The 23,599-nt window shown below is 35.8% G+C and overlaps 1 long non-coding RNA gene across 16 annotated transcripts in view; it reads right to left on the reverse strand.

Annotated features, from left to right (window-relative positions):
• Nucleotides 1–23,599, reverse strand: part of LOC144286346 (uncharacterized) — a 169,977-nt gene that overhangs the window by 36,743 nt on the left and 109,635 nt on the right. For 10 of the 16 annotated variants that reach the window (XR_013354431.1, XR_013354430.1, XR_013354432.1 and 7 more), the window contains 3 exons: nt 13,402–13,485; nt 10,909–11,103; nt 10,225–10,300 (listed from right to left, as the gene is read on the reverse strand). This is a non-coding gene — a long non-coding RNA (uncharacterized LOC144286346). Of the gene's footprint in view, nt 1–10,197; nt 10,301–10,908; nt 11,104–13,401; nt 13,486–23,599 lie in introns of all 16 variants that reach the window. The other 6 variants (XR_013354419.1, XR_013354426.1, XR_013354422.1 and 3 more) reach the window with 2 other exon arrangements.

The following is a 23,599-nucleotide window of genomic DNA, read 5'->3' on the forward strand; positions in this document are numbered from 1 at the left end:
GGCTCTATTTCTGTTCAGATTCTCTTTAAAAAGCTTCCATAACAGTCTTTCATGTCATTTGGTTTTAGTGCTGCTTTTTTTAATGCAGATTCCCACAACTGTATTTATTACTGAAATTTTATTCCATCAGACTCACCATGTACTCCTAGGAATATGCTTCCCTAAATCAGTATACAGATCTTAAGTTCATATTTTGTCACAACAAATGGGACAGATGTGCTAATTCTATTCTCTTGTCTTCACTGACGGGAAATAAGGTTCATAAAAAATAAATATATATGCACAAATAGGGACAGAACAAATATGCTGCTTTTGTATAATAAGCACATTTGAATAATTAACCAACCCCAGCTAGCTTCTGCATAATTCTCTTAACCACTGAAGAAATAAGGGAAGAAACATTTGCTGGGTTTAAAGAGAAAGGAGGGACCACAATATCAGTACTTCCTATAATGTCAGGGTGGGTCATTTAAATCAAGAATAGTAGTAACAACCAATATTTTCATTGGAAAGCTCCTCTGCACCCACACCATGCTTGTATTTGATCTTGGGAATAATTCTGATAGCATTTGCTCAACACATGATTCTTGAAAAAAAATCATACCTCCATGGAAACCAGCTGAGATAACAACCTCTGGATGATTATTTGCTACTACTATGAATCTTCCTATATGCCTATCAGATCTATCACTCTTTGCTTGTATCATTTTGGATTACTGATTTCCTAATCCCAACCACTGATGTCTACTCTAGAGCACCTATTTGTTTCAATGACCAATGTGGATTTTCTTTTCTGGTTTCTTGCTGCACCTCACTTGCAACTCTGCACACTCCTTTAATTTCCATGCTTCCAGGCTCTGGCAAGAATCATATCCTTCATTAGTCTTACCTCCATAGAATTGGCAGACTAGAACAACTATCTGAACTTCTGAACTATCATAATTACCTTCTAGAAGGATGGGAGCTTGTAGTTATACATGAGCATCCTTATAATTTATTATTTGAATGTAGTTACTGTGGATGAAAATATTAAGTCTGGTCTTACAGGAGTTGGTGGTTGAAGTGGGGTAAAGGAAAAGAAAATCAGAAGTAAGGGAGTCTAGGGCTAGATCCAAAGAGCTTGAAAAATAATCCATTTGTATCCTGAAGTTACTAAAGCTGGAAAGAAATTAGTGGCAGAGAGAAAGGCAATGAGTCAAATGCTAAACATAAATTAAAGAGGTTACTAGACAAAAACAAAAGGGAGGTTACCAAATATTAAGTTGTAATGGCTGAAAACTGTGAGTTTTGGTGGAAATAGAAAAATATGTACCATGAAAACAGTAAAGGGAAGAACTATAGGAATGTGGAGTATGAAATGAAAATCAGCTTTGACTCATGAGAACTACAGGAAACATCTATGTATCTGTTAGGATCATTCTGAGAGGTGTTTGAGAACATAGGAAAGATTGTTGAATTTAGGCCAAAATTTCTTGAAATACATTAAGAGGACTAGAAGATTGAATACAATTTTAAGATGTGGTAAGATGTGATAACCAATGGGTCTTGGGCTTCTAGAGAAGACTGAAGCTAAATTGTGTGAGTCATGAAGAAAGTCAAGGCAGAGGGAAATATCACATAGACTTTCACTTTTAAAGAGGAAAGCAAAACACCATGACTTCGAAACTCACTTTGGCACAGAATGCCTGTTTGAGCAATTGACAGTGTCAGAGCCTAAGTTCAGGAGGACCACCCAACTCTCTGTGAAGCAGTAATGACCATCAGATGGGTGAGGAAGACAGGAATTCAGAACTGTGTATTTCATTGATTCTCAAACTTAAGTGTGCAACCAGGAGGGCTTATTAAAACTCTAGAGTTCTGAACTCCACCTCCAGAGTTTCTGATTCAATAGGTCTGAGAAAGGCTTGAGAATTTGTAGTTTTAACTAGTTCCCAGATGTTTCTGCTGCTGCTGTTGCTGCTGCTAGTCATGGCATCACCCTTTGAGAACCTCTAGTGTGTACTCAAAGGAGGAAAAGTTATGATGGTGTTTACCATTCTCCTTGAGAGATAGGAAGTGAATTTATTTTCCTTCAGTGTGCTTGAGCATGGTTGGGTGCTCAAACCATATGTTTGAGCATGCAGTGCAGAATCTTTAGAAGGTCATACAGAAATTGTTCACTAAGATAATCTGTAAGGAGTGGGAATGAAGGGTGGGGAGCTGGGAAGTAGGACACAGATCTTGTAAACTCTTCAAATAATCCCTCTAACACCAAAGGCATTAGCACACTATGTGAAGTCCAACTCTTTTTTTTAAATTTATTTGACAGATGGAGAGAGTAAGAGAAAAAGAGAGCACACAAGCAGAGAGAGCAGCAAAGGGAGAGGGAGAAGTAGACTCTCTGATGAGCAGGGTGCCTGACTTGGGACTCATCCCAAGACCCAGGATCACGACCTGAGCTGAAGGCAGATGTTTAACTGACTGAGCCACCCAGGTGTTTCCCACTTTTTTTTTTTTTTTTTTTAAAGTCTAGCTTTTAAAAATCCTCATCAAACATACCTTCCTTCAAAAGCCCCATTTTCTGGCTCTCAGCTACCAGTTTCTTTTCTTCTTTTGCTGTATTAAGTCAGTGTCCCAGATGGACATGGAATTTAACTCTGATGTTTCAAATGGAGACACTTTAATGAAGGAACTCCTTCTAGAATTTGGGTAGAGTTAAGGAAGTGAAAACCAATGTTAAACACCCAGAGCTGAGAGCTAGCAGACGCCCTGTAGCTGAGGGACAGGTGAGGAGATTGTAAATTCCCAGCCAAGAGATAAACCTGGGAGTTGTAACCTTTGAGAGTTCTAGCTCCTGCCATGGAACCAGAAGAAAATAACCTAGTTCTCTCCCCTCCTGACCTCTGATATCTGATAGGTAGGTTCTATTAGTCAAACTCAACTGAAAACTAGCTAGTAAGGGGTGTAGGTAATATATTCATTGAGGTCAGCCTCCCTTCTTGCTAAGAATAAGACAAAAATTGGGGGAGAACAGATTTGGGGTGGCAAGCTAAGGATGACCAGCACAACCACTGTTTCCCCACAAGAGCACGCACTCCAGCAGATCTGTCCTTTCTCTCCTCCATTATTTAGACAAAGCCTGAATCAAGCTCCCACAAAAATTTGTACTATGAACAAAATGCTTATGATCCACTAGCAGTTATCCCATTGGGTTTCAGATACAGTTGTCTATTTCTGCCTCTGCAACCGATTATGAAATCTTTGAGGGTATTCTATGATAAATTCTACAATACCCGTATCAGTAGCAGAAGTCGAATGATTTACTTGAAAGAATAAATGAATCAACAAGTAAATCAAAGCTCTGCAAGTTCTCCAATTTTCATCTTTTAGTGCCTTAATAGCTCATTGATTGTGATTTTTATGAAATATAGATGAATATGGGTATCTCAATCCACGATTTTTGCTTGGGTTCCTTCTCACAATTCATTCATCTACCAGTAGGTCTTGATGCTAACCTTGAAAAATCATCCTCCGTGAATAGAGGAGATTAAAATATGAGACCTCAATGACATTTGTTTAATAAAACAGCTCTTTATACTATATACCCTGTTGGCAAAGAAGACATTATAACCCTCTGTAAGATTTTAATATCAACCAGTGTTATCCAATAGATCTTTCTGCAATGATGGAAAGACTCTGCACCTGCAATGTCCAATACAGTAACCATTAGCCACATCTGACTCTCCAGTATGTGAAATGTGACTGGTGCATTTAAGAAACTGAGTTTTTAACTTTATTTAGTTTACATTAATTTTAATAGCCACACATGCCAGTGGCTATTATATTAGACTGATTAGATGTAGACAAAGCATAACCTGAATAACAGTGAATGCCAGATTCTTATTTGCTCAGGAACAGAGAAAATATTATTAATATATGATCTGAATTTAAGTGTCTTTTTTGCTGGTGTTTAAAAGCAGAGCAGCACAACTTGTTAAAAACAAAATGTGCAGTAGCTTTACTCCCATGCTGGAGATATGGAACTATCTCTTATCTCTATTAAGCCAAGAGAAATTCACTGAATTGGAGACAGTAATGGTGTAGGGTCCATTATACTCCTCACACCTTTTTCTACTTGAAGGCACTCTCTTAATCATTTCCTAAAAGTCTCTATCTAGATTTCTTCCAAATCAGATGAAATTGGGTTTAAATTTCAGTTCTATCAGTTAAAATTGTGCTCATTGGCAGATTACTCCACCTTTCCTGCCATGTAAGATTAGCAATGCTAATTCCTACCTGTTAGCAATGCTGGGCAAATCAAACAAGACTATGTATGAAAAATGACTGTCATATTAGATCTACAATAAATGTGATTCTTTTCTTCTTGCAATGATCCTAATAACTTTCTCTAAGATGACTGCCTATCCCAAGACATTTCCTATGATCTTAGGTAAGCTAGCTAACCTTTAGGAATTGGTTTATCTAATATTGATACTACTATTTTTCAGGGATGATTTCTGGATTAGGAATATTATATGAGCAAAGTACCCTGGATTTAGTAGGTGCTCAAAAGTATCTAGAAAAGTATATCAATGTCTTAAAATAATGACATTTTCAAGGGAAAATTCAGTGGATAGAAGAGGGTTAGCCTTGATTCCAAACCTCCAAGGGATTCCTCTTCTTTTCTAAAAAATAGACCAATTTACTTCTGTGAAGTGACTAAAATAAGACAGGAAGTATTGATGCCTGATCTCATACTTGATTTCTTTGTCTTCTCCAACTTCCATCCTCTCTCTCCAAATAGACAAAGAAACCCATTTTTTGACCTTCTACTTTCCCTAAACTGTATTCTAGTTCAGAGTTTAGATCAATAGCCTTTTATATAAAATGCTTTTTAGTGAGCTCAAAGTATCTTTGACCCATCCTTTGGACAAAGACTGTGTGTGTGTGTGTGTGTGTGTGTGTGTGTGTGTGTGTGTGTGAAACTAAGTGGTTGTGGAGGAAAAGAGACTACAAAGAGGTATGGGAGGAGAAGGGTTGCTGGTGGAAAGTTAGTAGAAACTAGGCAGCACTAGTAAGAAGCCAAAAGAACAGCAGGTTGAATTTTTCCTTATGTTGAAGGGAAGTCTCAACTTAGCATCCATAAATGGTGCTTCTTTAGAGGTGATGCAAACACTCAGAATGTTCACCATAGCTACAGAGTAAACTGTTCTATAATAGTAGAGCACAGACCAAACATATTATAAATCAGTACTACCTAAATATCATTCCACAGACATTTGTCTGTGTCCAATATGTCTGAGTCCAATATGTACCAACTGCAACAGCAGGCAGAAGTATTACAACATTTATGTGGACAAAGTCTTTGCCCTCCAAGGGCTCACAGCCAAGTCGTAGAGACACACACATAGATAAACTGCTTACAAAAGTACGAACTGGACCCATAACTCAGCAAAAATAAAGAAGGGGAAAAAGGGCAGCCCAGGTGGCTCAGAAGTTTAGTGCCGCCTTCAGCCCAGGTTGTGGTCCTGGAGACCTGAGATCGAGTCCCACATCAGGCTCCCTGAATGGAGCCTGCTTCTCTCTCTGCCTGTGTCTCTATCTCTGTCTCTCTGTCTCTCTGTCCCTCTGTCTCTCTCTCTCTGTGTCCCTCATGAATAAATAAATAAAATCTTTAAAAAGGGGGAGGATGTATCTCTCTCTGAGTAAATAGTGTCTATACTCAGGGCTTGGTCTCATGGCAAAAATGCTGGGAACTACATAAACACATTCAAAAAAGGAAATAAGAACTACTTAAAAGCCCACTTTCCAGAGGAATTGTATTAGTTAGCTAGGGCTGCCAAACCAAAGTACCACAGTCTAGGTGACTTAAACAACAGGAATTTATTTTCTTACAATGCTAAAAGCTGGAAGACCAATATTAAGGTATTAGCAGAGTTGGTTTCTTTTGAGTCCTCTCTCCTTGACTTGAAGATGACCTGCTTTCTTCCGATGCCTTCACATAGTCTTTCTTCTTTGTGTGTCTGTGTATGCATCTCTTGTTTTTATAATGACACCAGTCATATTGGATAGGGCGTACTTTAATGACCTCATTTAACTTTACTTCCTTAAAGAACTTATCTTCAAATACAGTTATATTCTAAGGTACTATGGTTTAGAACATCATCATATGAATTTGGGGAAGACACAATTTAGCCCATAATAGGAACACACTTTAACATTTTGGTGTATTTCTTTCTTTAGTATTACATAAATACATATTTAAAGTGGATATGCACATAAACAAATAGAACTTGGATTAAAATACTTAAAATATCTATTTTCTTATAATACTCTATGACAATTATTTCCACATATCTTTAAATATTCTGTGAAAATATAATTTTCGATGGCTGCATAACATGCTTTCATTTATCTATATTACTCTATTTTTTTAAAGATTTTATTTATTTATTTGAGAGAGAGAGTCAGTGTGTGTGAGAGAGAGCACAAACTGGGGGGTGAGGCAGAGGATAAGAAAGACTCTGTTGAGAAAGGAGGCCATGTGAGGCATCCTGGGATCATGACCTGAGCTGAAGGCAGATGCTTAACCAATTGAGGTACCCCTTATTCTCCTACTTAACATTTAAATTGTATCTGCTTTATCACATTGTTATAATGCTATAATTAAAAGGCTGGATATAAATCCTTGATCACAAATGCTTTTAGGTCTAACTCCTACAAGTAGAATTATTGGGTCAAAAGTATGCCTACTTTAAGTTTTTTGTTGTTGTTGTTGTTGTTTTTAACCTATTGACAAATTATTTTCTGGGAAGGACATGCCATTTCACATTCTTACTAGTTGTACATATTAGTGCTGGTGTTAAATGTTTCATTTAGAAATACAATAGGAAAATAGAGCCATAATAAAAATATCATCTATGTGGTTTTCAGAGAAGGATTACAATAAGCCACCAGGAAAGAGTACAGTTCTACCCTAATGAATTCACTGAGGTTCAAGGACTAGTTCTCAAGGTGGCTAAATAATCTGTTAAATATAATGTGGGTTATAAATGGTTGAGCTGGTGTAAGACCCTGAGTCTTGTATTACGATGAGAGCTTTGCTGATGTACTCATCTCTTGGCCTCAAGAAGCCAATATTGATCTCCTCCTACTCTAATTCCTTTGAATTTAATATCCACACTTGCTTTCTCCAGTTGCCTTTGATAGGAGTTTGTCTCAGCTATCTCTCTATAGGAACCTAAATCCCGCTCCTACCTAACCCAGCTCTTGTGCCCATAGTGGTTGGTTATGGTGTCTCAGGGGAAGGGATGCTTGTAAATAGACAACCTTGCCTATTTGTTGAATGCATTGCATACTCAAGAGAAAAGATTCTTAATGTATATGGGCAATGCCAGTGTTTTGTAATTTAATTTAAAAGTGAGAACGAATGTTCAGAGTAGGGTTTCCTTACCTTAATTACATTATTTGCAACACAAAATTTGTGAAATCATTTGACTCTTATAAGACAGAAAGATATCCAGACTTTCTACACCTGCATAAAATCAAGAAACATAATATAAAAAGTAAAATTGAATCTATTTCAGACTAAGGAAATCAAATATTATTTAAGTTTTAAAGGTATTATGTATGCAAGTTTCAACCCAATCTCAGAACTCATCAGTCAAAGGTTAAAACAAGCTGTGTATTTATACATAAAATTGGGGATATAAATACATAGATTATTCCGAGGCTAATTCATTTTCATTCATTAATTAATTAAGAAAGTTTTAATAAAAATAATATATTTTTAGCACTTGTTATCAAGATGAATAAGGCATTGTCACTGCCCTCAAGTGACAGATAGCTATTGCTATCATGGAGGTCAAACAAATTACGGGAGAGCAAGATGATAAGAACAGTAATAGATATTGGGGAATCATGAATGATTCATTTGTTCTGGAGCTTTTGTTTGTGAATTCCATGAAGGCTAAGATACTCAGTGTCTGTTCTTTTTATTGATGTATCCCCAGAACATGGCATAGTATTCACCTCCTAGGTTAAGATAAAATGACTAAGGTAATCAGTGAAGTACTTGTGCAACAAATGAGATATATGTTTAATAAAAGACAATCATTTATAATTAGCTATAGTAGCTATCTCAGAACATTATCTTTACCCTGTAACTACTGAAAGATTTCTTGAAACCTTGAATGGTCAGCATTCAACTTTTAGTTTCCATGTTATTAATTTGATTATCTATCCTTTTAAGAATGAAAATTGAAAGTGTATCTGCTTGTTGAATGTGTACCGAGGGATCAGAAAATTAGCTCAAACCTTCCTAAACAATACTAACAGATTCATATTCTCAGCCTACCAATTTCATCCCCACTGTTATAACTTTCAAGGTCCCCTTCACTTTGACCTCATATTGAACCATGGTAATGATGATGATGGTGATGGTAGTCATACCTGCCAGGCAGTATGATACAGATATGAGGAATGCATGCAACCTATGAAGTAGAAACTATCATCATTCCAATTTAATACACAGGAAACTGATCCTTAGAGATGTCCAGAAACTTACTCCAAAACTAGTGGATAGAATGAGATTCAGATGAGGCAATCTGATGTAAGAGACCTAAGGCTTCTCTCATTCTAGGGTAGATACTGACATACCTATGGCTGAATCTTAATTTTCTAGCCACTGACTCTTTTATTTTCACCTGCTTGGAGCTTTTATTTGTTTTCTTTCTTTCCTTTCATTTTGTTTTGTTTTATAATTTGCTTTAAAGTTATGAGCTTTCAAGTTCACCAGAATTTGACACCAATTCAATAGTTTTATGCCCAGCTGCTTCAAGAATTTGTGTTATCTTTCTGACCTTTCTCTGAAAAGCAATTGAATTTTTGGAGATATTCCTATGCCTCATTTGATGAATTTTTACCATGCTCATCCAATAAGGTATGGTAGGGCTGGCAGGGGAGGGAGTGTGGAGGAAAACTAGCTGGCACTTGTGTAGTCATTGATTCCTCTGTATAAAGTTATATAATTTAGCCCTTATAACAACCTGAGGTAGGTTTCATTGCCTCCACTTTACATGTGAGGATATTAGGCCTAAAGAGTTTAAATAACAAGTTCAAGTCATAGAATTACTGAGATAAAAGAACAGATTCAAATCAGGTCTACTGGATTCCACGTTTTAGGTCCTTCCCACATCAATTTCACTAGTGACGAACTCCCTCTCTACTATTGAAACTCCCTGCTTTCATTCCCACATTTTTCCATTCGTTAGAAATTCCATATATCTTCCTGCATTCAGTTAAGTTAGATTACGTGGCAGTAATAAATTAACCCCCAAATCTCAGCTTAAGTCAATGAATCTCTCTTTTTCATGTTACATAGGCAATGTGGTTATATGGGTGTAGAACTGCTTCACGTGCTCCCTCAGGGATACAACCTGATCAGAATTTCCACCACTGGATATGACACTGGTCACTATGGCAGAGGAAGAATAATGGAAAGTCTTGAACATGGTATTATATTCTTTAACACATAATTAGTCACATGACTCCTACATGGAAAATGTGGAGGAATGCTTGAAATATTTGTTTTACCATCTTCTCTACAGGTTGTTTTTCTGGTAATCAAAATTTCTCTACTTTCTTCTTCTCACACCTACAACATGCTTCTATCCTCCCAATACAGAGAATCCAAAAGTCCTGAGGTCTTTAGCAATGCATAATAGCCTTGGCATCAAATATAGTGGTAATTCTTCATAGTCTAAGTTCCTATTGGTTATGTGGCCAGGAAATCCACAGTCCTCCAGTGAACCCACCTAATACAAAGTGCCAAATAATCACAGTGACTGATTAAAATGGACTCATGCAATGCAGCTCTCAGGTCTGTGCTGCAACACCACTGGCAGATGTAAAGAATAGCATCCCAAGGGATAGGAAAGAATTTTCAATTTGGCTCAAATTCTGCTTTCTGGTTGGAGTACTCTCATTTGTTCTCTGTGATCCCTGTTCACTGGGAGGTTCTCTACTGTCCCTTATCCTCCACACCACATACAAAAATGAGTGTTGGGGTAATCTACTCCCTATCCATTAGAAGGTTGTGGCCCACTATGTGCTAGCCCAAGCTCTTGGTTTCTCTGTCACTCAAAGATGTAGTAGACTTCATTTGTTTGTTTCCAGTCATTTCCAAACACAAAGAACACCTCCTTTCCCATAACATACAGGCCTTTTTAGAAATTTGGTCCTCACATTTGTTACATTTCTTTATCTTCTTGACACCAAAACTTTTGTCTCCTGACAGTTAGTGGTGGTACATCGAGTTTACCTAAAATAGTAGATAGAAATGACTTGTTTAACATGAGCTTTGTCTTGAAATATTTAATCAATTATTAAGCTTTTCTGCATATCATATCCTTAATCTGATATTTCTCCTGTGGTACATTAATCCATTGAAGGATTGTGACAGCTGTTTTGAAGGTCATGCCCTTCAACTAATCTTTCCCAAAGGTTGAAATTGCCATTCAAATTTGTCTTTTTTGATGTTGGCAGGTCATGCATTTCTGGAATTTTTCTATGTGCTTCAATTTCTATTTGCAACCAGCCAGTTCTTTTGTGGGTTTATCTCTTTCTTTCTATAATCCCAAACCAAATGCAGAAAATAACCACAAGTACACACTACAATCATTTTGTTTTCCACCGCTTTTCCCCCAGAGCTATAGTTCATCAGGTGTATCATCTTCCTTGCAAGTTTACTGCAGAGCACAGTTTTATCAAATGTTTGGCCACTGCAGAACAAAGATCGCATTACTCCAGCCTGTTTTCTTAGTGGCCTTGCCCTTTATCATTTTTAGTTTTTCAGTAACCACATCCCACCACTGGTACTAATTTTATCATTAATGAGGACAGGCTAGATATACTGCATTACACATTAACCTCCAAATGCCAGTGGCTTCACACAACAAGTGCTTGTTTCCTTTACAGGCTGCATATCCAACACAATTTGGCAAGGGGCATGCTCCATGTGGTCTCTCAGGAATCCAAATTGAGTGAAGTCTGCAATCCAACCTGTCACTGCTACAGGGGAAGAGAGAAGCCTGGAGGATTCACATGGCTCTTCTGTGCTTTAGCCTGGAAGTAATACACATCACGTTAGCTCAGAACAAGTTATATATGGATCTGCTTAACTGCACAAGTACTGGAAAGCAGAGAACATCTGAATTATTTGGTGAGCATCTCTGTTTCTGCCACGTGTGCCTTCTAAAAATCCAACATCAGGTCTATTGCTTGAAGCTGTTGCTTCAGAATTATTTTAGTGTCCACAAGGAAAACAATATCCATAAAGACGGTTTTTTTTTCCACTCCCACCCTGCAAATGGAACATCTTCTCATGCTACCTGAAAGTTTGCTTAAAATTCCATATGAGAATGGACTTGATTCCTCTTGCAGTGAAACACGTCTCAATAAAAATGAATGGTTGTACCTATACTGTAACTATAGTGTAGGTCCACTTGACTAAAACTTGAGTACATCCTTAGACATTTTGAAGAATTTCTTCCTTTTAAAGCTGCTATATACTGACATTTCTACCTCCTGGGAATCTGGTTCTCTTGTTTATTAGAGCTGCTAAAATGAAAGTTTGCCACCTGATTAATTTTAATAGTTTAGCCAGAAACCTGTGGATAATGTATATTGGCTGCCAAGCTCAAGATAAATTCTGTTGGCTCTGTTGCAAAGATTTTGGCAGAAATAAAGTCTGCCCTTTGCAAGAAAGAAGCACAGAGGAGCTGGAGGGATGGAATTTCAAAAGCAAGTATGAAGCGAAAGACTGTTTTGTCTTTCTTTGTGACTTCCCACCGCTGCCGGGATCTGATAAACTCATTCAGCAATTCCTTTTTAGACCTCATATGTTTTATTTTAGCATTATAGTTAAGGAAGGGATGTATGCCTTTTGTGTATACCTGGACCCAATTCAAAGCAGAAAGACTTCAGAAGTGGCTTGGTGAAGCCAGCTGTAGGTTGTTGTGATTTTTAAAGAGATTTGGACAACTAAACAGCATCTTAAGGCACCAGGAGTTTACAGTAGGAGATTTGTATTGGAAGAGATCACACTGTTGTGTGATTTATTCACATCTTAGTTTTGTTTTTTGTTTTTGTTTTCCATTGCTGGTTCTTCCTCAAGACCTACTACACAATTTGCAGGACTCAGTGCAAAATAAAAATGCTGATCCTCTTATTCAAAAATCAAGGGAAAAGCGTCATTAGAAATATTAGAATATAAATTTTTTCCCTTTCTTTGTTTTCCCCCCTTTATTTGCTATTCAATTTTAAGTAAAGGAAAATTACAATTCTAAATTATTAGCATGGATCTTACCATCCATCTTTATATTGTGAAATGCCACTTTCACATGCAAATATCAGAGCATTTAACTTGTATGCTGAATCACTAAAATTACACAATTCTTATTTGTGGCTTATTCCCAGAGAATGCCTAGAACTGGCAAAAATAAAAATTAAAAGCGAGACTCAGGAAGGCTGTAATGAGGGATAAGGGATGCTCTTAGGCCTGGAGCAATCCAGGGAAGCACCCCTCAGGCATGGAGGATATTTGCAGGGTGAGCCAGATTCTCTCAGGCATCCAGTCTCTGCCAGATGATACAGGCCATGTGCATACTTGCTCTGCCTAACAGCTGCCAGAATCACTTACCATGCACCGGCCAGGACAGCATCTTGAGAAGTTGAGCCAGGTATCTCCCCTTCCCATAGGTCTACCTTTCCAGCCTGATGTTATAGGCAACTCTCAAGGATATCATAACCTGAATACCTGTATGCCCTTCGTACCTGACCAAAGCTCTCCACTTACACTCCACTGAGCTATCAGGGCAGAGACAGTAACCACTAACTCCTGCTTTTAGAAGCCATGGAATATCTGTGCCTAACTCCAAAACCCTGTTTATACCAGGGCCAGAATGTAGCAAGGAAATCAGCATGGGAAAGGAGAGGCCAGGCAAGGCAGGGGACTAGGATGAGGAAAGCTGAGAATTTGTCCTGAAAAGACAGGTAAAGGCAGGACCATGTGAGCTAAGAGGGTCAGGCTCATGTTCCATTATTCTATTGGGCTCTGTTCATGAAACACAAATTTTTTTTTCTTTTTTTAATCTTTTTTTTTAATTTATTTTTTATTGGTGTTCAATTTACCAACATACAGAATAACCCCCAGTGCCTGTCACCCATTCACTCCCACCCCCTGCCCTCCTCCCCTTCTACCACCCCTAGTTCATTTCCCAGTTAGCAATCTTTACGTTCTGTCTCCCTTTCTGATATTTCCCACACATTTCTTCTCCCTTCCCTTATATTCCCTTTCACTATTATTTATATTCCCCAAATGAATGAGAACATATAATGTTTGTCCTTCTCCGACTGACTTACTTCACTCAGCATAATAGCCTCCAGTTCCATCCACGTTGAAGCAAATGGTTGGAGAGGATGTGGAGAAATGGGAACCCTCTTACACTGAAACACAAATTTAAAGGTAAAATTATTAAGAATTTCAAAACAGCAACAACAGAACACCAAACCCTAAGCATGAGTCTTTCTGGAGTCAGACTCTGTGCAACCACTATTGGTGTCCTTCCTTCTTTAGGAAGTGGTCTTCCTGCCATCAGTCAGCCATGTTAGAGTGGTGACCAGCAATTGAGGTTGTGATATGGTGTATGTCAGAATTTGAAGATGAAGTGATGTCATTAAACAAATCGTCTTTAAGAAAATCTACTTTAACATATATACAATGGAATATTACTCAGCCATCAAAAAGAATGAAATCTTGTCATATGCAATGACATGGATGGAACTAGAGGGTATTATGTTAAGCAAAGTCAGTCATAGAAAGACAAATATCATATGATTTCACTCATATGTGGAATTCAAGAAACAAAACAGGATCATAGGGGATGGAAGGAGAAATAAAATAAGATGAAATCAGAGAGGGAGACAAATCATAAGAGACTCTTAACCATAGGAAACAAAGTGAGGGTTACTGGAGGGGGTGGGGTGGGGGATAAGGTAACTGCATGATGGGCATTGAGGAGGGCACCTGATGGGATGAGCACTGAATTTTGTATGCAACTGATGAATCACTAAACTCTACCTCTGAAACTAATAATGCACTATATGCTAATAGGAAGAAAGAAAGAAAGAAAGAAAGAAAGAAAGAAAGAAAGAAAGAAAGAAAGAAAGAAAGAAAGAAAGAAAGAAAGAAAGAAAGAAAGAAAGAAAGAAGGAAGAAGAAGAAGAAGAAGAAGAAGAAGAAGAAGAAGAAGAAGAAGAAGAAGAAGAAGAAGAAGAAGAAGAAGAAGAAGAAGAAGAAGAAGAAAGAAAGAAAGAAAGAAAGAAAGAAAGAAAGAAAGAAAGAAAGAAAGAAAGAAAGAAAGAAAGAAAGAAAGAAAGAAAGAAAGGAGAAAGATCTTCTTTGGGAGAATAACATACTCTATACATCTTCAGGTAAAGGAGAAAACAGAACTTTTCCTGCTCATTTGGGATGATATATCTTCAGTTCTGTGCTATATTTAGGCTAGGTAAATTTATTCAGCAATTAAATTTCACTGAAATTTCAGCAGTAAAACATCAAAACATTGACTTCTTACTCATGGTGTATACTTATCAGGAGTCAGCAGGAAGCATTGATCCATACTGTACTCAGGGATCCAGGCTAGCAGGGGCCATACCTTTTTGTGGCTGTGCCCTTTGGAACCAGGGCCTCTGAAGTACGAGGGCTCTCTGTGGTTCGAGAAGAGAGCAATGAAGTTTTAGGCGTCAGGGTTAGGATGATTAAAACTAGAGATGGGAAGGCCACTTCTCTTAACAGGGCATTAGCTAGAATCAGTATCAATAAAGTAGCTCCATATGACTAAAAGAAGCCTGAGCAATGTGGAGAGGCCTATATTTGGTGAACAAAAGTTACCTCTGCCATGATTTTCATAGCATTAACTGTTATGTAATTTCAGAGGTGATGCACTATTGTGTTGATGGCTGGGAGTTGAACCAGCTCTTTCTTGGTTAATCTCTTTTCCCTGACAGTTATGACTACTTTATCTTCTAACAATACTGAGCCAAGGTTTCTTCAGTGTAAAATAGAGATAATAAAGTCCAGGTTATAGTATTATTATAGATGTCTGTGAAAGCCCTGTGAAAATCATCACATGCTATTCAAATAATGGAATGCTATTATAAATTAGACTGAGAGAAAACCAAAGAGATACATTTATCTTGTCCTAAGCATCAAAATTCTCAAAAGGATATTTAATATATTATTTCTTGAAGGCATTGAGGGAGAAGAAGTAAATTAGATACTATATTAGTCATCAATTATTTCAGACCAAATTACTCCAAAAGTTAGAAGCTTAAACCAACACAATTTATCATCTCATGGTTTCTGTGGGTCAGGAATCCAGTCCTAGCTTAGCTGTGCCTTCTAGTTTAGTGTGTCTCATGAGGATGCAACAAAGATGTCAGCTAGCACTATAGCCATCTCAATGCTCAGCTAGGAAAGAACTTGTTTCCAAGCTCACACATGTGGTCCTTGGTAGAATTCACCTCTTCCTAGGCAACTAAACTGAGGATCTCAGTTCTTAGGGCAATTCATATCCTGGCACATTGCTCCATCAGAATGAGTAAAGAAGTTCCAGATATAAAGACAGAATAAGAAAAAGAAGGATCAAGAATGAAGTCACAGTCTTTTATAACAATCTCTATGTGACACTCAGTCACTGTTGCCATTCTTTAGAGTAAGCTCATGCTATTCCATTCTTTAGAAACAAGTCACTAGGTCCAGCCCATACTCAAGGAGAGGGGATTACCCAATTTAAATGCCAAGAGACTGCGATCATTGGGAGGCATTTTAGAAACTACTTACCACAGAGATTTTACTCTACCTTTTCCTTCTTTTTTTTTTAATTTTAAAGAGCTTGTAAACATCCCCTCCCAGCCCCCATCTATCACTGTCCTTATGCAGTTCTTATCCACTAATCGCAGCTATTACAACTATTTCTTAACTGATGTGTGTGGCTGATTTGCATCTTCTCTTATCACCTTCCCGTATTTACCATGATCAGAAAGATCCTTCCATAAGTATTTATTATTGTTTATTATTTTACTTATTATTTTATTCTACTCAAAATTATAATGCATAAAGACATATTCTTTTTTTTTTACTTAAAGACATATTCTAAATGTATTGCAAAGCAGTTCCTACATACTAGAGACTTTTCCACCTCCATTTTCTTACTGATTATCATTTTTTTCTTTGTTAGTGAATAACACAGGTAAGATTTGTTTTGTCCTTAAAGTATATTTGATTTTTTAAATGTTAATTTCAGTGTACTTAACGTATAGTGCTATATTCATTTCAAATGCACAATATAGTGATTCAACAATTCTATTTATTATTCAAAGCTCTTAATGAGATAAGTGTATTCTTTTTCTTTAAGATTTTATTTATTTATTCATGAGAGACACACACAGAGAGAGAGAGAGGCAGAGACATAGGCAGAGGGAGAAGCAGGCTCCATGCAGGGAGCCCGATGTGGGATTTGATCCTGGGATTCCAGGATCACGCCCTGGGCAAAAGGCAGGTGCTAAATCACTGAGCCACGCAGGTGTCCCTCTTTTTATTTTAAGATTTTATTTATTTATTCATGAGAGACACAGAGAAAGAGGCAGAGACACAGGCAGACAGAGAGAGATAAGTGTATTTTTAATCCCCTTCACCTATTTACCCATCTATCCCTGCCCCTATGGTAACCATCAGTTTGTTCCCTATAGGTAAGAGTCTGTTTTTTGGTTTGTCTCTTTTGTTTCCTTTGTTCATTTGTTTTATTTCTTAAACTCCACATATGACTGAAATCGTGGTATTATCTTTCTCTGACTGTCTTATTTTGCTTAGCATTATGCTAAGCACTTGTTTCTCGTGGTTTGGATTTTAGCCATTCTGTCAGGTATGGGGTGATATCTCATTGTGGTTTTGATTTGCCTTTCTTTGATGATGAGTGATGTTGAGCATCTTTTCATGTGTCTGTTGGACATCTGGATGTCTTCTTTGGAGAAGTGTCTGTTCATATCATCTTCCCATTTATAATTGGATTATTTGGGTGGGGGATTGAGTTTTATAAGTTTTTTTATATATTTTGGATATAATCCTTTATTAGGTAAGTTTTTTGCAAATATTTTCTCCCATTCAGTAGGTTGCCTTTTAGTTTGGTTGGTTATTCCCTTCACTGTGCAGAAGCTTTTTATTTTGATGTAGTCCCAATAGTTTTTGTTTTTGTTTCCCTTGCCTCAGAAGTCATATCTAGAAAGATGTTGTTATGGCCAATGTCAGAGAAATTATTGCCTGTGCTTTCCTGTTGGGTTTTTATGATTTCAGGTCTTGCATTTAGGTCCTCAATCCATTTTAAGTTTATTTTTCTGTATAGTGTAAAAAAGTGATCCAGTTTCATTCTTTTGCTTGTAGCTGTCCAGTTTTCCTGACGCCATCTGTTGAATACACTTTTTCCATTGCATATTCTTGCTTCCTCTGTCAAAGATTTATTGATCATATAATTGTGATTTTATTTTGTTGCATTCTAATCTGTTCCATTGATTCATATGTCTGTTTTTGTGCCAGCACCATGCTTTTTGATTTCTTATTTGAAGACTGAAATTGTGATATCTCCAGGTTTTTTTTTTGTTTGTTTTTTCAAGACTGCTTTGGCTATGTGGTCTTTTGTGGTTATATACAAATTTTAGGATTATTTGCTCTGGTTTTGCAAAAAAAATGTAATTGGTATTTTGATAGAGATTGTATTAAATCTGCAGATTGCTTTAAGTAATACAGACATTTTAACAATATTTGTTATTCCAATCTGTGACCTGGAGTGTCTGCATTTGTTTCTGTTGTCTTTAGTTTCTTTCATCAGTGTTTTATAGTTTATACAGTACAGACCTTTCACCTCTTTGGTTGATTCCTAGATATTGTTTTCAGTGCAATTGTAAATGGGATAGTTTTATTAATTTCTCTTTCTACTACTTCATTAGTAGTATATAGAAATGCAATGGATTTCTGTACATTGATTTTGTATCCTGTGACCTTACTGAATTCTTTTATCAGTTCTAGTAGGTTTTTTGGTAGTCTTTAGGCTTTTCTACATATTGAATCATGTCATCTGCAAACAGTGAAAGTTTTAGTACTTCCTTATCAATTTGGGTGCCTCTCATTCCTTTTTCTTGTCTGATTGCTGTGGCTAGGGCTTCCAGTACTATGTTGAATAAAAGTGGTGAGAGTGAGCATCATTGTATTGTTCTTGACCTTAGGGGAAAAGCTTTCAGGTTTGCACCATTGAGTATGATGTTGGCTGTGGATTTTTTATATATGACCTCTATTATGTTGAGGTATGTTCCCTCTAAACCTACTTCCTTGAGGGTTTTTTTTTTTATTATTAATGGATGTCATACTTTGTCAAATACTTTTTATTTATCTATTGAAATGATATGTTCTTTAACCTTTCTATTATTGATGAGTTATATCACATTGATTGATTTGTAAATATTGAACTGCCCTTGTATCCCAGGAATAAATCCCTCCTGATTGTGGTGAATAATTTTTTTTATATATTGTTGGATTTTGTTTGCTAATATTTTGTTGAGGAGTTTTGAATCTACATTCATCAGAGATATTGGCCTGTAGTTTCTCTCTCTCTCTCTGTCTCTCTCTCTCCTCCCTCTCTCTCTCTTTGTAGTGCCTCTCAGGTTTTAGAATCAGGGTAATGCAGGCCTCATAGAATGAATTTGGAAGTTTTCCTTCCTCTTCTATTTTGGGAAAAGATTGAGAATAATCTTTCTTCTATCACCAGAGGTGGTAGAAATCACCACATATGAGGCCATCTGGTCCTGGACTTTTATTTGTTGATAGTTTTTTTTTTTTTAATAAATTAATTTTTTATTGGTGTTCAATTTACCAACATACAGAATAACACCCAGTGCTCATCCCGTCAAGTGCCCCCCTCAGTGCCCATCACCCATTCACCCCCACCCCCCCACCCTCCTCCCCTTCCACCACCCCTAGTTCGTTTCCCAGAGTTAGGAGTCTTTATGTTCTGTCTCCCTTTCTGATATTTCCCACACATTTCTTCTCCCTTCCCTTATATTCCCTTTCACTATTATTTATATTCCCCAAATGAATGAGAACATACACTGTTTGTCCTTCTCCGATTGACTCAGTGTAATACCCTCCAGTTCCATCCACCTTGAAGCAAATGGTGGGTATTTGTCGTTTCTAATAGCTGAGTAATATTCCATTGTATACATAAACCACATCTTCTTTATGCATTCATCTTTCGATGGACACCGAGGCTCCTTCCACAGTTTGACTATTGTGGACATTGCTGCTATAAACACTGGGGTGCAGGTGTCCCGGCGTTTCATTGCATCTGAATCTTTGGGGGTAAATCCCCAATGTTGATAGTGTTTTAATTACTGATTCGATTTCACTGCTGGTAATCAGTCTGTTCAAATGTTTCTGTTTCTATCTGCTTCAATTTTTGTAGCTTTCTTGTTGGTAGAGGTATATCCATTTCTCCTAGGTTTCCCAAATTATTGGCATATAATTTCTCATAATAGTTTCTTAAGGTTCTTTGTATTTCCGTGGGATCCGTTGTTATTTCTCCTCTTTCATTAATGATTTTATCTGAGTTCTCCCTCTCTCTCTCTCTCTCTCTCTGTCTCTCTCTGACTCTTCCTAGAGGTTTATTATTTTTCTTGATCTTTTCAAAGAACCACCTCCTAGTTTCATTGATCGGTTCTATTATGTTTTTATTATTTGTTTGTTTCTATATCATTTATTTCTGCTGTAATTCTTATTATTTCCTTCCCTCTGTTGGATTTGGTTTAGTTTATTCCTTTTTATTTTTTTTCTAGCTCCTTTAGGTATAATGTTAGTTTCTTTATTTGAGGTTTTCCTTGCTTCTTGAGGTAGGCCTGTATTGCTATAAACTTCCCTGGTAGGACTGCTTTTGCTGCATCCTAAAGATTTTAGATCATTTTGTTTTCATTTTCATTTATCTCCATATATTTTTAAAATTTCCTTTTTAATTTCCTGGTTGACCCATTCTTTTTTTAGTAGCATGTTATTTAACCTACATTCTTTTTTTAGTAGCATGTATTTGTGCTCTTTCCAGATTTTTTCCTGTAGTTGATTTCTAGGTTCACTGTGTTGTGGTCAGAAAAGATGGCATAATTTTGCTCTTGAAATTGTTGAGACTTGTTTTGTGATCTACTATGTGATCTATTCTGCAGAATATTCTATGTGCACTTGAATGTGTATCCCACTGTTTTGGAATGGAATGTTCTGACTATATCTGTTAAATGCGTCTGATCTAATGTGTCTTTCAAAGCCACTTTTTGCTTATTGATTTTCTGTTTAAATGATCTGTCCATTGATGTAACTGGAGTGTTAAAGTCCCCTACTATTATTGTGTTCCTATCTATCAGTTCTTCTATGTTTGTTATTAACTGTTTTATGTATTTGAATATTCCCATGTTGGGTGTGTAAATATTTACAGTTGTTATGTATTCTTGTTGGATTGTCCCCTCAGTGATTATATAGTGTCCTTCTTTGTTTCTTGTTAATTTTGTCTGATACAACTATTGATACCCTGGCTTTCTTTTCATATCCATTTGTATAATAAACATTTCTCTATCCCTTCACTTTCAGTCTGCATTTGTCTTAAGGTCTGAAGTGAATCTCTTGTAGGCAGCATATAGATGGGTCTTGACGGGTATTTTTTTAATCCATTCTGTCTTTTGATAGGAGCATTTAATGTATTTATATTCAAAGTAGTTATGATAAGTATGTAGTTATTGCCATTTTATTATTTGTTTTGTGTGTTTTTTCTGGATCTTCTCTGTTTTTTCTTCCCTTGCTCCCTTCTTTCACCAGAATTTGGCTCTCTTTAGTGATACACATGGATTCCTTTCTCTTTATTTTTTATTATCTATTACTGGTTTTGGATTTGCAGTTACCATTAGGTTTGTATATAATATCTTCTGCATATAGCCGTCTATCTTAAGTTGATGGTCATTTAAGTTTGAACTCATTCTTTACTTCTCTTCTCCCTGCATTTTAGGTATATGGTGTCATACTCTACTTCCTTTTATTTTGTGAATTCTTTAAAATACAGCTAACATTTTTGAATTTCCGTATCTCTAAAAAAACTGTTCTTTCAATTTAGAATAGATTGAGAATAGGATTTTTCTTCTATTTTCTTATTCTAACTTCCTCCATTCCAAGTACATTTCGTAGAAGAGTAGTTTATGTAAATGTCAATGGAATCATACTTAAAACTGAGATAATTAGGAATCTAAAGATGAATGTAGGCAGAATTCTCTTTAGCATCATGTTCATCATGTTATAACCTATCAAACAGGTGGATTATTTTTGTTGTTTATTTGTTTGCTGTTTTCAAAGAGAATTTTTAAAAACTACTATTGCCTGATACCCTTTCCTTATATTTTCTCTCATATCTACTGCTAGACCAACATTATTACAGCTAACTTATAATCTTTACATGACTATCATTCTATATAGAACGTGTTATACCTTATGTATAACTGACATATACCATCTCATTTCATCACATTAATATAAGTCACATAACAATTAACAAGAGTTATATTTAAATCTCTTCCAAACATTTCTGTATTCAGCTTTTATATATATATATTTGTATATTATACATATTATACATATAATGTATATATAAATATGTATATTATACATATATATGAATAATATATACATTTATGCATTCAGCTTTTTATATATATTTGTATATTATATATTATATATATAATATGTGTAATATATATGTGTGTATATATATGTGTGTGTGTGTGTGTGTGTGTGTATATATATATATTTTTTTAATTTTAAGTTTAATGCAAGACTTAAACTCATGGTCCTGAAATCAAGACCTGAGCTGAGATAAAGTCAGATGCTCAACTGACTGAGCTACCCAGGCATCCCTATATACATGTATTTTTTAAACTACCACCAACTTACCTGTCTACCTCAAGCCAGTATTTTTTTATCTGAAAAGATCAAATGACTATGAGAAATAGATTTTTCCAAATTTATCTAGTATATCAGTTCAGTTTTTTATTACTTCTAGATAGATATTTTTTAAATGAAGTAAAATAACACACAATTCTATAATTCAGGGAAATTAAAAAGTGGGCCACATTCTCATGATAAAATAAAACAAAAAAGTAACAAATGAAAAATTATTCTTGGGACTGTATGACAATAGTAACCCAAGAACTAAGAGAGGGGCAATAGAGATATACTTTTTAAAGAATATTACAATATAAATGGAATGGTATGATAATAATGTAAGTTGTAGAACAACAACAGAAACATCAGAGTTATGACTAATAGGCCTATAGTGGAGGAAAAAATAAAATCAAATGCAGAAAAGGAGTTTAAAAAAAGAACTAATAATATATAGGGAAAAAAGAAACAAACTACATGGTAGCAGATTCAAATCCAACCATAACAATAATTACTTTAAAAAGTACATAGACTAAGCATTTCAATTAAAAGGGAGAGATTGTCAAATTGGCTTTTAAGAAAAAAAATAAAAAGAGAGACCCTTATATATGGAATCTCTCCCCTCCACCTCTTTTTCTCTCTCTATATATATATACACACATATATATACATACGTATGTGTATACATTTTACACATAAATACATTTGTACAAAGTACAAAGAAAAAAATTACTATATAAACACTAATCAAAAAGATGAAGTGTATGCATTAATATTAGAGAAATTAGACTTCAGAACAAGAAATGCAACCAAGGATAACTAATGCCATTTAAAAAAATAAAGGAATCAACTCATCAAGAGGATATAAAATATCTAAATGAGCGCTTGCTCAATAGCCGAAGTAGAAAATACATGAAAGAAAATGAAATTAAATGGAGAAATATAAAGAGCCATAATTTTAATTGGATATTTTAACACCCCTTTCAGTAATTGAGAGCTATTGTAATTGACATTTTAGAATTTTCCACCCAACAGTATCAGAGCACACCTTTATAGTTTATGTGTACACACAAATTCATAAAAATAAACCAATTTGGGGCAATTTAAGACAGTTAAAATGACAAAAAGTATGTTTTTTGACTACAACCATACTAAACTAGAAATCAATAACAGAATGATACCAGAAAAATCCCCCCAAATATTTGGAAATTAAAACATATATGTGTAATCCATAGATACAATAATCACAAAGGAAACTAGAAATGAAAATAAAACATTAAGGTTGTGGAATGAAGCTAAAGCAGTGTTTATAGGAAAATATATAATATTAATTGTATATATTAGAAAAGAAATAATGTTTGAAGTAAATGACCTCAGGTTCCACCTTAAGAAACCAAGGAAAAATGATCAGATAAACCACAAAGCATAAAGAAAAAAGGAAATAAAAAAGAGTTATCTTAAGAAATTAATAAAGTGAGGAACCATACAGCAACAGAGAAAATAAATCAAATTAAAACCAGTTCTTTGAATAAACAGTCAATAAAATTT

Source organism: Canis aureus, chromosome 16, assembly GCF_053574225.1.
Source record: "Canis aureus isolate CA01 chromosome 16, VMU_Caureus_v.1.0, whole genome shotgun sequence".
NCBI classification, from domain to species: Eukaryota; Metazoa; Chordata; class Mammalia; order Carnivora; family Canidae; genus Canis; species Canis aureus.